Below are 13,464 nucleotides of genomic sequence, written 5' to 3' on the forward strand. Positions count from 1 at the left end.
TGGGAAACACCGCTAGGGAATCTCTGCTACAAAAACGTATCATCTATTACTGCATGCATGTATGCATATAGGTATATACACACACACGTTCTGTGCTAGGTGATAGAGACACCTTTTCCCTCCAAACCTGATGAAGCCTCATCCCTTTGCTTCTTCAAAGCACTACATCTCTTTGCTCAACTTTCTTCCTTCCCCTTCTTCTTCTTGGGCTTGGAAGCAGTTATGGAAACCAGCAAACCCTCAGGAGAAGTCTTCACCTCACCAGCAAACTCATCGTGGGTGCACTTGCTAAGCAGAGCTTTTGTTTTGACACTACGGAAATCCTGCTTCGAGTGATCCGGGGGTGGAAAGAATAGGGTGGGGAGGGCAGGTCCTGCCTTTAGTTTAAGTTACAAGCAACTATCTCAGACTGAAAAGTCTCCTCAAACGCAGGAGGGAGAGCCAGGCACCAGGACCACAGCCCCAGCTGGCACCCGCAGGAACAGCTATGGACTTTCTGCCTATGGCAGGGATAACCCAAGCACACATCTCATTTTGTACTACATACCACAATCCTAATGTCTAAATCCTAAAGTAATGCAACACCTGCAACAGAAGTGGGATGTATATTAGCTTATTTTTGAACAGCTGCAATAAGAAACCCAACTTCCAGCTCCCTGCCCCAAATGCTTTTTAGATCTGTGCAAGAGAGATAGAATTAACACCACAAAGTTAATTTGCACGGGGGGGGGGGGGGGATAACAAACACACAACTATAACTCCTGAGAATATTATCTTTGAGAGAAAGTGGGTTTGTACTATTTCAGCCCTCCACCCGCAAAGGGGTGCATAAAAATATTAATGGACCATCACAAATCCTTACACATGGGCAATCTGCTTCAACACTAGGATCTTTAATTCTTCAGCAAAGACTTCTGCAGCAGGACTCAACCCGCCCACCCCATCAGTCGCTTCTTTGCTATATACAGACAGAAACCCCCATGGACACCACGACACGCACTGCGCTCAAACCTTGCACATCTGGTTTCTGGACCGAAGCAATCCCAAGTGTTTCTGGGCTCTGCGCTCGGGCGGCATCAAGCTCTAGCCATCGTCTCCAACACAGATGAACACGTCTGTGTTATGCCTCGGGATCTGGGTTAGCCAGAGATAGGGCAGAGCTGGAAATAGAGGCCCGTGTCCTCGTGCAACCTCTGAGCTAACTCCATTACTAAAGAGCACAAAACAATACGTGCCTTCCTCTTGAAACTATCAAAACTTCCTTATATTTATATCCAAACAACAGAAGACCTCTGAAGGAAAACAAATGAAACACTGAAAAAAGCAGAAAAAGTGGTTTTCCCCTACAAGGCATAGAAATGGGGAGAGGATGGGGTAGGGCAGAAGGACGGAAACAAGAAAATAAGGAGACACTAAAAGTTTGCGATATGCTCTGTATTTTAACTCAGTTAACCAAGGGTAAGTGTTTTGTATTTTTTTGGTGTGTTGGGGGTTTTTTTAACCTATGTTGGATACCTAAAAGCCATTTATTGTTAGAAAGTCAGATTTGTGGTGACCCTCTGTGAATCTAAGTAGCAGCAAGAATTTAAAAAAAAAAATTAAAAAATTTATCAGAACTGAAAGGGAAGTTTTGCCTAAGGAAACTTGAGGACAGTCTTGTGACTGATGGTAACGGCTCTAAAATGCATACTCCAGCATGTTTTGCCAAACCAGCCATGCAGATTGGGAAAAAGAAAGGTGGCAGAAACCACAGTGAAACCAGAGCCTCACTGAAGACTTAAATCAATTAATTGTCATTTTTTTTAATATTTGGGTTTGCTACTGGACTTGTATTAATACGACAGCATTCGGACCACAACAGTTGCTTCCTCCAAACTGCCCTTCTCAGAGTTACAACCAAAGCAAAAGAAAACTAAGTCTACATGCTTAGAATCCCAGCCTAAAACAATGCTTCCATATTTCATTAGAAATATAAATATTTTATTTAAAATATCCTACTTTTGAAGCCCAGCACATCAGATCCAGATCAAAAAGACTCCAAGCCTCAAGAGTTGAAATACAAAAACCTAATCATCATGCAAGATGCTGTTCTCTGCATTTCAGCTGTTACCATTTATAAACCCACCCAAAAGGCACACCATCAACATAATTTTCAATGCTATTACCCTTGTAAAACAAAACAATACCTGGGTTTGTCTTTATTAATTTAGTTTCATATAACACATACTGATCCCTGGTCTGAAAGACAGAACACCACAAATATTCAAGATTATTTCTGATATAAATAGTCCTACTAACCCAATTTTTTAACACATATCCTCCTCTTTCCAGCAATACCTGTTCAGAGTTGTATGATAAATCAAATATTTACATATTTCCAGATATTTACATATTTCCATATTTCCAGATCTGGAAGACTTATTTCTCTACGAAGGAGAGGAAGATTCACTGCACAGTTGGTCTAGAACAACCAGAAACCCAGGAAAGGCTAGAAAAATTAAAAAAAAAAAAAAAAAAAAAAAAAAAGAAGGCATTTTTGCCAAGGAGTTATGGGTGTACAATCTGCACGATGGGAACTCGTCTTACTAGAGCCAGATCTACTGAAAATTCAGATGAACTGCCCTGGCATCTTTCTTTTGTAGTTAACGCTACAAGCAAGAAAAATATCTCTCAGCTCACTTGCCAAACTTCAGCCACCTTCTTTACTCTCTTCGCCGCCACTCGCATGGATGCCAAATCTCGCTGTTTGCAGTGGAAATCTGCCACTGTCAGTGTTCGGCTTGATGGCAAAAACATGCTTGCGTTCATTCAGCAAAATCCAGTGTGGCTGGAGAGACAAATCCTCTCCCCTCCCCAGTCCAGCCATCCGGCATCTCCTTCTTCGAAAGCATGAGTGCCAGAAAGGGACGGCAATTCAGACCAGCTCTGTTCCCCCTCTCTAAGGGTCCCTAATTTTTTTGCCTTTTATAGATGATTTCATGATTGTTGCTTGGTGTTTCAGGACTGCTGCTCCTGCCACCAAATGTGACACTTTGATGCTGCAACAAGCTCCAAATTTCAGAACTGGGACTTCAGAAACCCAAGATATTCCTCCCCCAGCGCTGAAAAGTAGCTTTATCTCTGTATCGGACTCCAGACCTTAATGCCATCGACTATTCACACTCAGCTGCTCCCGATCTATGTCAGACGTGCCATCCCTCCCGTTGATTATCCTGTGACACCAGCAAATCCTACTTAAATCTTGCTTCTGGCAACAATTCGGCATTGAACCCAAAGAACAGGTAAGCACAAATGTCCTCCTCAAAACATTAAGGGTTCCTAACATTTTTAATTGCCAGATATTTTAAGAGCACAAAACAACATTGAAAACACACTTGCTTTGACACTGACAGTGATGGCAACTGTGAGGTATCAGTCAAACAATTTCCAAGACCACAAGTAGAATCACTTGAAATCGTTAATAGTGTGTTCAAAGTCTGAAAAATACTTTATATTTTAAATACTCATCTCAGCTTAAAGTTATGATTAACTACATTCACAAATAAGGAGAGATAAGCAAAGATAAGAAACTTGTATCTTGCTATCTAACTGTTCTGGAAATTATGAATATTTCAATAACTGACTGAAACCCTCAGAAGTAAGTTCCTCCTGCAGACATCCAATTACCTCTGAATTTTTTCTCTAGTGACACACTTGAGGTATTGGAGATGTGCCTGCGTCATGTTGTCCTAACATCTTTATGGAGCTGTCCATTAGCCACCCAGCAACTCTGGTTATGATCCCAGGGAGTATCTCAGGCAGGGTGGTTCTCAGCCATCCTTTCTTCTGCAGGTAGTGACTCCACTATCTGGCACACTGAACACAAAAGACTGGACGACTGTGTAACAGATTCACACACTGAACTGGTAGGTTTTTAACTCGTCAATTAAATCAGTTCAAAAAGTAATCTGTAATTCCAGCCAAACAAGAGAATCTCAGCTTGAGGTACTGGGTAAGTATGACTAGCTTGCATTCATGTCATGGACATTAAGCTACATTTAAAAATAGTATTTAATGAAAAAAGTATTTCAGCTCACAAACTCCTCCACCCGGGGAACGCTATCATCCACTATCTACCCACAGCCCATATAACTGCTGCAAAGCAACTCAAAACTGAGTGCAAAGCTCAGTCAGCAGTTTGTTCACACTTCACAACCAGAAATAATTTAAAATACTTTAAATCAGGTGCCTTTTTCATGCAATACCTCTTCTCCTGCCACAGAAGGGTTGGAGGGATCAGACCCAGCCTGCTATCACCAGCGCATGATTGTCCAGCTGCTAGCATGAGCACACAGCCCCTAGCAAACTTTGCTTACTAGTCTAAACATTTTCTTTTAACCAAAAGAAGGCAAACCGAGCTGTACACTACAAACTGTATGATGCACTCCTGAAAAACTGTGTTTCCTATCATTAAATTGTACGTTAGGTGGGAGGTGTTAATGGCTTGTAGCACAGCACTAGACGTAATGTCATTTCCACGATCCACCCCAACGTAAGTGTCCATGGACTACATCACAGCACGTATGCTTTATCGAGCACGTAACAACTGTACCTCCCTGCAGTGAACCATTCACATGCTGCTTGCAGCAAACAAATCAAATTGCTCAGATAATTTCAGTTGGTTTAGAAATTGAAAAGCTGCGTCCACTCGGGGGGGGGGGGGGGGGGGGTGTAAAATCAGCATTTCTTCCCAGAAAATAGACACATGAATTAACCATTTAATCAATTAAGGGATGCCTGTCGCTCCAAAAGGATCACTGAGCTGCTTGCCTGCAAAACCAAGACTGGGCTTCATAGCTCCTGTTACACAAATAGGTTAACATCCAGTAAGGAGGACAAGCCCTGCTCGTTTACAGCAGCAAGAGAACTGCAGAAACCCAGCGGCACTATTCTCCTTCAAGCCACAGAAAGAGCAACCCAAATAAATTGCAGGGAAGGACATGAGAGGGAGAGAGAGGAGGAAGGATTTAAATCTGCGGTCATGTGGATGCCATAGATTTCTGCAAGCAGATGGATGAAGCCCAGATTAGCAAGGTATTAACGAAAGCAAGGCAGTAACACCCATGAGGTGCAGCTCAAAAATAGCCGAACTATGACCTGCCTCACTGAGCAGAGCGAAGCTCCCCTCTCCCAGATGGACTGGTGTCAGCCACGAAGGCACGGCTCTGCTGACTGGTGGGAAAGGATGGGAGATCACAAGAGAAGTGGAGCACAGTTGGAAAAAGCTGCTGAGGCTGAAGCTAAAAGATGAATGGCAAAATAGGTAACGAAGCAGCAGCCACGCAGGAGAGCACAATACTCCCTTAAATCAACCTTCAGCAGCAAGATGCAAAAGGCTTGCTGGGAATAAGCCCTTCCCATAGGTAGATATTCAGAAGATACACTCTCTAGACGTGTCCAGCAGGATGCAATATCCCTGCTGCGTACCTGTGCAAGCGAACAAAACAAGGGAATAACAATTATGCTAATGTTTTTAATGTGCAGGGGCTCATCCAAGCAGCGGAGGGGTTAGGATGTTACAGTACTGCAGAAACTCATCTGATGAGGAGCCCTTGAGAGCAGGACACCAGTAAAACCCCATCCAGCCACCTAGTGACAGGCTCCATAAATACACAGCACTCCTTCAAGGCCTGGGAAAAGTATATACACCTCCTAAATACATTAGTAAACAGAGTATTTTAAGAGCACAAAACAAATAGGGGCCAACTTGACATAGCTGCTGCTTTACCTACCCATCCCATGGTCAGACTCGCTCTACAGGACTATCCTTGAGCCATGCTCTGACACGCATCTTTTAGGTAAATCCTAAGAACATCTTCAAGATCGTCTATACCTGATAAAATATGGCATTTTAATAAGAGGCCATAAAAAAAATAATCTTCCACATAGAAAGATCATGAAAATTCACCATCAGTCCTCTGATAATGCCAGTGCTTCTCCTGCAAGCAATACAGAGCTGTTGAAGTGACTACTGACGGGAAAAAAAGTACTATTTTGGAAATGATAAGATCAAGTACCACGAAGTGTTCATACCAAAGATATTAAACAGTCACAGTAATTTTCATTTGGGGTTTGTTGTTTGTTTTTTGGGTTTTTTTTGGGGGGGTGGTTTTTGTGGGGGTGAGGGTGGGGCTGCATTACCAGAGATTGCACAGAACATAAATACACATGAAAATTGCTTTTAAAAGCAAGTATATTATTATCTGTCCTTAGGCACTCCAAAACCTTTTCATTAGGTCTGAAAATACCTACATTCATAAATATTTAATGTGGGTGAGGGGAGAAAAGTACCATGGCAGAAATTCTGATGAAATATGCAGCTCACCTTACATGGGACCACAACAGCACTGAAAAAAAGTGTCTTATTATAGGTTTTATTTCCTGTTGTTAGTGAAACAATGTAGGAACTTGATTTAATTTGATCCTGAGACAAACTTGTGCTGGTCTGAATCGGCCTTCGGCAGCCAAATTACAAAAGCCTGACCTCACAGCAACAGCCCAGGAGTAAAACAGCATCTCCCATCAAGTACAGGCAAACGGAACGGCTGGCACACGAACCAGCCTCGTCCAGCTGCAGCATGTACACATGGGTAACACAGCCTGTGTCATCCCAGCTGAAATGCAAGACATGCCACACAGGGCATCATGTGAATTATGATTTTAGGGGAAAACTGCTGACCTCAGACCAGAAAAGCCAGCGGCCATAGGACAGCACAAGGATATCGCATTCCTATCTGTTACGGGGATTTCTTGCCCTCCCCAGAGGGCATGATGTGATCTGCTGGGTTGTCAACAGCAGGGCTGAAGGCTCTCCTCACTTTCTGGAGGAGTAATGAGGAAGGATGAGTATTTAGAAAGATCCTGAGAAAGAGTGGTACAGCCACCAGGGAGGGAAGCAACACAAACACAGCGTCAACCCAAAAAATCACGAAGCTTGCATTTCCTTAGTTCTCTAAAAGCCAGTTTTTGCCAAGTAACCAATTTCCTTACACTCTTCAGTAAATAAAATATGAAGGGCAGGCAGAGTTGTAAAATATAAATGCATGCACTTCCATAAGCAACAGACCCTGTTATTGTAGATGCTGCATAAATCACTGACAACAACAGGACTTATGTCACCTAATGGAGGGCAGAAAATTCAGGGTCAGTTAGCAAGCAAGGACATTTTACATTAACAAGTGTTGCATTTATATTCGCCATCGTGATCCACACTGCCTAGAAATTGCAGAAACTGCTTTGGTTCATGTATTATTTAGTCAGACCAAACGGGTAAAAGGCAGAATCAAACCTCAAGACAAACATCAGGTGATTTTGGTGTGGTTCTCCACCAAATATTAAACTTGCAATGGGATGGCAGGACAGTCACCAGTGTGGTAATTAAGCCAGAATGGCTTAAACGATCCTTCTGTCAGATTTCTCTGCAAAGCTGCCTGAAGATATGACAGTAGTTATGAATCGCCCTATTGAAACTTGTTGCTGTATCTGTTTTCCAGCACTTCGTCATGCACGTGAGTGCAAACACAATGTCTTTACAACGTCAAGTATTAGCAGTTAGAAGTATTGCTCTGGCAAATTTCCCTGGGGAAGAATAATAGCTACGTATGGAAGACCTTCCCCTAATCACTGCCATCTCCTTTTTCTTAATATTTTTTATTTCAGGCAGTTGACTGATAAATAATACTGTTGCAGTGCTCATGATTACAATGCACAACACCTTTCCTTTCTCATATTTGCAAAACTTGATTCGAAAGGCACAGCAGCTTTCAAACAACTGGCAGCTGGTACTTCAAAGTTCAGTCGTGAAAACTATGTATCTAGTTCAAAACCCCCTTTCACCTTGAAAATTAGGTATGTGGTCTAAAATATTTTCAGACTACCTTTCTACTACTTGTATTTACAAAGTGGACTTGAGGTGGGCTTTAACTTGCAGCCAGATGAACAAGTTCAGGATGAAGACTGTGCTTAGCTGTACAAGTGACTTCTTCAGGACAGGAGAGGACATGCGAAGCTCCGAGACAGTGGTGCTCAGGTCTTTTAAGGGACTCCACACTACTCTTTCCTACCATACAGGACTATAAAGCTCAACAGATCCCTGCTGAAGCTCCAAAAATAGGTCTGCCCCAAGCACAGGGAAAACCCAAAATCAGCTTGCAACTGCCTCCTCCCCTGATTATTCAGAGGTTCAACAGACCTGAAAGTCATCTTCATACCCAAGAGATTTCTGAGTATAAAATCACTTCTGCTTACCTATTTTGAAAAGTACTTATAGACTGGAGTTCTCCCTGTTTCAAAGCTCTGCATAAAGCTGGATTTATTGATACAGACCCGTGATTCATCAGTAGAGCAAGCTGTAGGAGACAAACTGTATAATGCTGGAATCTAGCAAAATCAGGAAGAAGAAAAAAAAAAATGAGTAAGAAAAATCAGTAGTATTCATCCCAAACTGAGACCTAGACAAAAAACAGTGTGAATGTTCATGCCCTCTAGCTTTTTTCTTCCTTATTTTTCTTTTCATCATCAGTAGTGTCCATTCTTTCCTTTCTCCTCTCCCCCATCCTCCGCAGCTTGTTTCAGCCCTGCATGTCAGACCCTCCCTAGCCATGCGGCACACACTCCAGATTAAAGGTCAACAGGCTTAGAAGAAAATGGAGAGGCTGCTAAAACCAGGGCAGTACAAAACCATCACCCAAAACAAGAGAGCAGAGTATTTTAGACAACTTTGTGACAGACGGGCAGCAGCGCCAGCAGCCCAGTGAGCCCCAGCAGCCTCCTCGGCCGCCTTCCCTTCCACAGGTTTTTAAAAGAAGGAGAATGAGTCTGAAAGGATCCCGAGAACTGTAAATAAATTACGGCCCCGTTCATCAATTAGCTCAGGCTGCACTGAAATGAAAGCCACAGCGGCTCTGTAATCACTCAAAATAAACTCCTCTGACGGGATCGCTCCTGTGCTGATGGCTCAATTATGCCTGGGAAGACCGTTACAGAACATTAAACATTAACAAAAGTCTGAGCCTGTGTTACTTTTCTCCCAGATAAATTTAATTCAGTAACTGAGTGCTTTTAGCTTAAGTAACCCTGAATTATTGGATCAATTCTTTTCCTCCTTTGCCTCACAAGTTGCAAAAGCCAGGCCACCGCGTACAGGAAAAATGTTTGCAAATAGTCCCTTTGTTAGACAGTTATATTTTTGTTATACAGGAAAGATCTTTTTATAATTTAAAAATACTTATGTTTTGGGAGAGGGTTGTTTATCTGAGTTTAGTAGCTCAGAAATCAAAACAGGGGAAAACTGTTCTCCTGGGTTATGAGGGTTTACTCTAACCTCCCTAGAAGAGCTTCGTCATTTCTCTAAAACCCAGTCCCCTAGAAGAGCTTCTTCATTTCTCTAAAATCCAGTCACCTAGCAAAAAGTTGCACTGTTTATGTTTTCTGAAACTGCAAGAACCATGAAGACAAAGAAACTCTAACACAGCAGAAAGTTGCTTTCATCTCTCATTTTGCTTTTGCAATATATTATTTGCTTTTCATAGCTTCAAGTTTAACAGGACTAGAGATACCATTGCCACCTGAAGCATCTCTCCATTTTCTCTCTGCAACTATACTAACGCAAAATAAAGTTTCTTGAGGCTTGCCCAGGTCAGATCTTTGCTGTTCTAACCTAAGTATAACATGCAACGCACTGTGGAGGACTGAATAATGCCAGGATTTCACTGCGGATTTAGGTACAGTGTGACTAGTTTAGAACAGACAAACCAATGTCCCCAAAGAAAAGCACATGGCTGAGATTAAAAGAGAAAATTTCAAAACACAAAAGGAGTTAGAAATAATAAGGAAAAACCCCAGAGAGCTGGGAAGACTAAGAAACTGAAATCAAAGCTGCACCGAACCTAACCAGGTGGTGGTCTTTCTACTAAATCCTCCTCATCCTTGATGCTTAATACTCACCAATCCCAAAGCATCAGCTTCCCCAATATAAATAAATTGGATTTAACTGGGTTCAACTTCACGTTTTTTAAAAATTACTGAAGTATAACAGTGTCAGCATTCTTACTAGTGAAAAATCTGCTTGACTGCTAAAGTGATGTTTTAAATTTACAAGAAAACAGTATTATGTGTATCACTGGGACCAATGAGTTTTTACCCGTTTATGAAAAGCAGCCCAGTAACAAGGGACAAAGCATCCTGAAGCATTTTGAAACGTTGAGTAAAACCAGCTGCTTATCTTCAGGTTTCTTGTCCAGAGGCTGAAAGAGTAACTTCAATTCTTAAATCCACTTTTAAAAACACAGAATAATTCCAGTTTCACAAATCAAGAGGTAAAAATTGACTCAATACCAACTTCCACCAAGCTCTGGATATGCTTGTATCTACAGCCTCTTGAACAGAATAAATGCTGTTTGTCTTCAAGTCATTTGCCCAGGGAAAGTGTTATGTTACAGGTTTTCTGAACTAAATATTATATAGCTAAACATTATTTAGTTACGTTGAACTAACTGCTGCCCTCCCTCCACCACATCCTGTGCAGGGAATACTTGGTACAGCATGCTTGCTGGTTTTTAGGATCCATCTAGGATGGATATCCAGGATAGCTGAAATGCCCCTGGATATCTCCTTCTTCATTTGGCACTGAACAGGATGGTTCACTGGTTATCGACATGTGGCTGGGAGTGCTACAACAGGAGCTCATCTGAACGAAGCAGCAGCTTGAAAAATCACACTGTTCTGAAGACTGCCCACAAAAAAAAAAGGGGGGGGGCAAACAAAAAAACACCAAGCCCCCAAAAACAAAGACAAAAAAAGCATCAGGAAAGAAACTTTTCAGCAAAGAAAATAACGGGTTTCCTTAACTGGCTTTTGCCCTTATTTTAGGAAAGGCAACAGAAAATATATCCAAAGTTACAAGGACCAGTGATAACCACAAGGAATAGTGATAAACACCAAGTGAAGAGTTGCTGACAACACACTGTATAACAGCCACTTCCTAAAAGCAATGCTTAAAAAGCTTGCCACTTACAAAGCACACCATATATTTACCCTTGGCTTGTCTGTTGACTACCTTTCTCCTGACACTTCACATGCTTACTGCAAAATAAAGTCTCTTATAAAAGAGCGTAATATTATAACCAAGCAAGACATTTACATTTAGTAAGTGAAATTAAGGCCCCAGTACTTTTTACATGTTTTTTTCCAGCTACTCAAACTGTCCCCATAAACTATCAGAACATGAATGACTCAAACAGCAAAGTAAATCTCCTTAAGGCTTTGCTTTTAACTTGGGTAGACTAACCTGAATTAGCTCAGCCCCAGCTAGAAGCAGCAGCAGCATGCGTGCTGTAGTTGCAATTTTAAACCCGACCTGAGCACACAGGAGAGCTGACGTTACCGACGCAAAGCGTTCAAGCTGCTCACCTGAATTCAGCTCCAGCCTCTGCGCACCTGAACTTGGGTTACCTGTGCCAGCAGAGTTTACCAAGTCTTTTCTCAGAGGCATCCCCTCCCTCCTGCCTTGTATCCCCACCCTCCTCGCTTGCGCTTGGGCGATTGCATGGCGCAAAAACTCCTCTTTTCCTGGTTTTCTGCTGAGCTGAGCTGCTGAACCAGCTGGCTGCGCAGTCACACAAGCACAAGCAAGTCCTTCCCCTTTCGGTGGCAGCAGCGAGTTGTAAGAGCAGCTCGGCTCTGTGTTGAAACCATGCCTCAAGTTTCCTAATCTGTCTTTCTATTTTTAACCAGAGTCATTTCCCCCACCTTCTCTGCCATGCAGACAGCTGCAGAAAGCAGCTGGAGACAACCGAGTGCTCCATCAGGCCAATTTTCCTGGCAAAAAGTCATCCGCAGGCTGGCAGCCAGTGCACAAGGGGCAGCACAGACACTCTCAGACGCCCCCCTGCACCCACGGCTCAAGGTAGCCGAGAGGGAACAGGGCTGTCTTCCCTGTCCTCCATGGCCACAGCAGCTCTCTTACTGAGCGTAGCAATCCGCTTGTCCAAAGGACTGCTGCTCTCCTGGCCTCCTGGCTCACGTAAACTGGCTGAGATCCCAACCAGCACCTCTTGTCCCTAAAAACTCCGAAGAGAGAGAGATTTAGAGCATGGACCTGCTTCTGCACTTAGCTGCTCAGGCCAGCTTTCCCAGGACAGAGATGGAGGGACCACTCCTGCCTTCTGCAAGCCAGCATTACTGTTTGATATAGCACAGGAGAGTGCTTGCTGGGATGTCCCCAGTACAGAGACCTCCTTCGACAAACTCGCATCTCTTGGGGAAAGGTTTGGATTCTTCTCCTCCAGGTTTGGTTATCTCCTCCTTCAGGCACTTGGAATTCGGTGTAACACAGACACACGGCAAACCCTGAATTCTCTCCTCACATGGTAGAACAGCTTTAAAAAGCTCAGCTTTAAAAAGATATATGTGCAGCCACCCTGTAAAGTTAGCCAAGCAAAAAGGGCACTTTCCTGAGCAGCAAGAGCAGTTTTGAGCCTTCACAGGCGGATGGAAACCTGGGGACGCAGAGCACAGGTTGTGCAAGGCATTGAGCCATGTGGAACAGCACAAAGAAGGCTTTTGGGTTTGGGGTTTTTTTTTAAAGTGAGGTCCAGGTTTCTGAGCTGTGCTCTTGAAGGTCGTCTTAGGACCAGGCACCTCCAGGGAGAAAACTGAAAATCTCCTTATAGGACCAGGGCAGACCTTTGGCCTAAGACAGCTTGGCTGAGAGCTTGGCACCTAAAATGGACACAGCTTGGGGAGGGTAAGGCACAACTCCAATGCCGATTCAGGGAGCTTAAGAGTTTAGCTGGAAGTTTTGAGTCATGCTCTTGGATGTGGGCAACCAGAATAGCTTAAGCCCTTCTTGAGCTAAGCCCTTTTTCTTTTGTTCAAGCAACAGCTATAAACATCACCAATGAGGCTACTTTTGCTGTTCTCCATATAACAAGTTTTCATATGCTACGTATTTTCTATACCTCAAGGTACTTCCACAAAATAGGCTTATTGCAAACATGATTGATCAAAACTTAAATAAATGCAGACAGGACTGTACAGATTATAAGTATCAAATGTGTCAGAGAAATCCATTTCTTACATGCCTACAGAAACAAAAGTCAGGCAAAACTGAAATCTGGTGTGGATTTAAGCACAGCAAGGCCCACAGCAAATCTTCCCAGCTCAAACAGATTCAAAGCACAGAATCCCCAGAAACAAAGCTGCTGAGCAAAGCAGCCCATCAGTCATAAAACCATTTAAAATTGTTTCGTTAATGAGTTACAGTATTTACAGGTAGGTAAGTGGCAGAAACTTATGTGATTCAGCAATTGTCACGCTGCTGCACTGGCCAGGGGAGAGAAACCCCACCATGAACACAATGGCCCGTATCCACACACAGCCCAGGTGGTAGGTAGGTCTCAGAACCTGTTCCCCACTACATGCACC

At 43.0% G+C, this 13,464-nt stretch overlaps 1 protein-coding gene across 10 annotated transcripts in view; it reads right to left on the reverse strand.

Moving 5' to 3' along the window:
- SGMS1 (sphingomyelin synthase 1) overlaps positions 1-13,464 on the reverse strand; it is a 109,088-nt gene that overhangs the window by 19,185 nt on the left and 76,439 nt on the right. Inside the window, exons 1-2 of one of the 10 annotated variants that reach the window (XM_052799383.1) lie at positions 11,449-11,591; positions 8,287-8,418 (exon numbers count right to left, since the gene is read on the reverse strand). The exons of 5 other annotated variants lie outside the window; for them this stretch is intronic. The gene's annotated coding sequence lies outside the window, so the exon portion shown is untranslated. Of the gene's footprint in view, positions 1-1,000; positions 1,130-8,286; positions 8,419-11,448; positions 11,592-13,464 lie in introns of those variants that run through there. 4 more of the 10 variants (XM_052799380.1, XM_052799385.1, XM_052799384.1 and 1 more) reach the window with 4 other exon arrangements.

This window comes from Harpia harpyja, chromosome 10 (assembly GCF_026419915.1).
Source record: "Harpia harpyja isolate bHarHar1 chromosome 10, bHarHar1 primary haplotype, whole genome shotgun sequence".
Taxonomy (NCBI): domain Eukaryota; kingdom Metazoa; phylum Chordata; class Aves; order Accipitriformes; family Accipitridae; genus Harpia; species Harpia harpyja.